At 40.2% G+C, this 2,660-nt stretch overlaps 1 pseudogene; it reads right to left on the reverse strand.

The window, feature by feature from the left end:
- Positions 1–423: 423 nt before the first annotated feature.
- Positions 424–541, reverse strand: LOC126459158 (5S ribosomal RNA; annotated as a pseudogene).
- Positions 542–2,660: the final 2,119 nt, after the last annotated feature.

The raw sequence follows: 2,660 nt of genomic DNA on the forward strand, positions 1-2,660 counted from the left end.
GAATCAGCAGGGAACAGTGCTGGCTGTCTACGATAACTCCCTGCAAAATCACGGGCTAGTTGGAAGTTTTGGTCGCTACAGCCTAATTTTAAAGGGCGAGGTGTTACCTATCGTGTCGATCTTTTCTCCTGTGATTTCACAATCATACAACGGTCTCATGCGTATCACCAGTATTATTCACAGCTTACTCGATATAACTCTCGGATCTGTGTTTTTTAAGCAGAATGTGATGCAAAAAGAGCACTCCGCCTTCAGGCCACAAGTGGCCCATCGGGACCAACCGACCGCCGTGTCATCCTCACAACAGGATGCGGATGGGAGGGCATGTGGTCAGCACATCGCTCTCCCGGTCGTTATGGTGGTTTTCTTTGACCGTAGCTGCTACTATTCGGTCGAGTAGCTCCTCAATTAGCAACACGAGGCCGACACCAGCGCACAGCGGCTCAGATGGTCACCCATCCAAGTGCCGGCCACGCCCGACAGCGCTTAACTTCGGTGATCCAATGGGAACCGGTGTATCCACTGCGGAAAGGCCGTTGCCTGAATTTGAGGTAATGCTGCTTAATGTAAATTCAGCAAGCAGAAGTCCTCTGTACACAATATCAGCATGTCCCCTGAAACACTTATGTAACATAGCAGCGATGGCGAGGCATTGTAGCATCTGTGACCAGAGAGTATGCGCTTGACCGCGCGAGTGTTGCGAGCGGTTCTCAGTCTGTCAGTAGTCAGTCGTTGCGAGTCTGTAGCTCTGTCTAGTTGAGGGCTGTACTCAGTCAGTAGTCGTCGCGTGCAGTACGCCAATAGTCGTCATGGAGAGCGGTCGGCAACACTGGTCAAGATGGTGAATAAGGTATACTGTTAATTAATATAATCATTAGATAATGAAAAATTTTATTTATTGTAACTATTCTCCAACAAGTCCCCCAATAATAATTTTTATTTCAAAAGCATTTTTTCAAAAATTTAATTTTTTATTGAACTGAAGATCTCGTTGCACTTCCCATTTCATTCCACTTCTTTTGAAGAAAAATTTCACTAGAATCACAAAAAAAAAGAGAATATTATTATTTGCAATGCAGTTCCTCCAAGCGGTGCGCAACAACAAGAGCAGATATGTGACATCCATTTATTCTGAGGTAAGACTTTAATTCTGATTGTTTTACACAGGGCCAAAGACCGATATTTCGGTTTAATTGTATTTTCTTGTCACTGAACGGACTTTAAATTTTGTGAAGAAATTATATTTGAGTCAGATTGCGAATTTCACATTTTTGTTGCCATTGTCAGTACATTTCATTGTGGGCAGGTTACGCATAGAGCAATGTCCATTAGCATTCATAATTAAATATTGTCATATTTCTTTCTTTAAAATTTTTGTGGGGAGGTTACACTCGGCTCCCATTTGTATTAAGTATTGTCCTTTCTTTTTCTTTAAAATTTTTGTGGGGAGGTTACACTTGGCGACACCCAGTCCAGGATCGAATTTCGTTGAGAGTCTTTTGAGCAACAGTCAGATATCTGCTCTTATTTGCTTAGATATAATTAGGATTTAGCGCAACGCTTTTAATAATATTGTGACTTTCTTTCTACAGGTCAACGGCAATTTGTTGCTTTGTTGTATTTGTGTGTTGCTTTTGCATTGTGCTTATTTATTTTGTGAAAAATTTTGACTATTGTAAAAATGCCGCGAAAGACTGTGAATAGTGTATCGCGAGGTATTATGAATGAAATTACCGGGTCAAACGACTTTACCGATAGGACATGTGACATGCAGTGTAATGATGACAATCCTGCGTCCACTAACAATCAGTGCATTCCAACAACTAGTGATGACTTTTACCCTGATAATGAACAAACGAACTCAATTGTCTCGTCTGTTAATTTGACGACAATTGATGACGCAGAACGCTCTATTGTAATGAGCGCTGCCCAGCTTAACACACCCGATTCGGAAAACTCAAGTAATGTACAGACAAATCTGTCTAATGAAAATGAACAGATCACACAAAGTAGGACAGATGTATTTAATTCCGAAACAATGACTGATAATATACATTTGACTGACAAACCTTTTTGTAAATTTCAAAATGACCAAATGGTTACAGAAAGTGAAACAATTCCAGATCCACTATTGAACAGTACAGATAATAGAAATGGTAATTTTGGCTCGGATCCAATTATGGCAATACTGCTACAACTTAGGGAAGAGAGTAAACAACAGAATGAAAATTTCAAACAACTTAGGGAACAGTACAAACAGCGGAGGGAAATGATGAATAATTTTTTCAAACAACTTAATGGAGGTTTTGACAACCATTGCAGGCAACTAAATGAAAGTGTCGACAACCATTACAAGCAACTTAGCGAAACAATTAATGAAAGTTTCAAACTGACGGACGAAAAACAAGACAACCTTAACGAACGGAGCAGACAAGTTAGTGAAGAGAATACAGCTATTACCGTGCAATGCCAGGACATTAAAGAACAATTACGTGAGGATACTGAGGCTTGTGCTAAAAACAGTAATAAAGAAGTTGGCACTGTTGCACAAGAATTAAATAGCACACGTGTAGGCACAACAGATTCACATAAAGACGAAGTTAATGCAGTCACTGAACAATGTCCAGCAAACGCAACAGTGATACACGAAATTAATGCAA

The sequence above is a fragment of the Schistocerca serialis genome, chromosome 2, assembly GCF_023864345.2.
Source record: "Schistocerca serialis cubense isolate TAMUIC-IGC-003099 chromosome 2, iqSchSeri2.2, whole genome shotgun sequence".
Classification (NCBI taxonomy): domain Eukaryota; kingdom Metazoa; phylum Arthropoda; class Insecta; order Orthoptera; family Acrididae; genus Schistocerca; species Schistocerca serialis.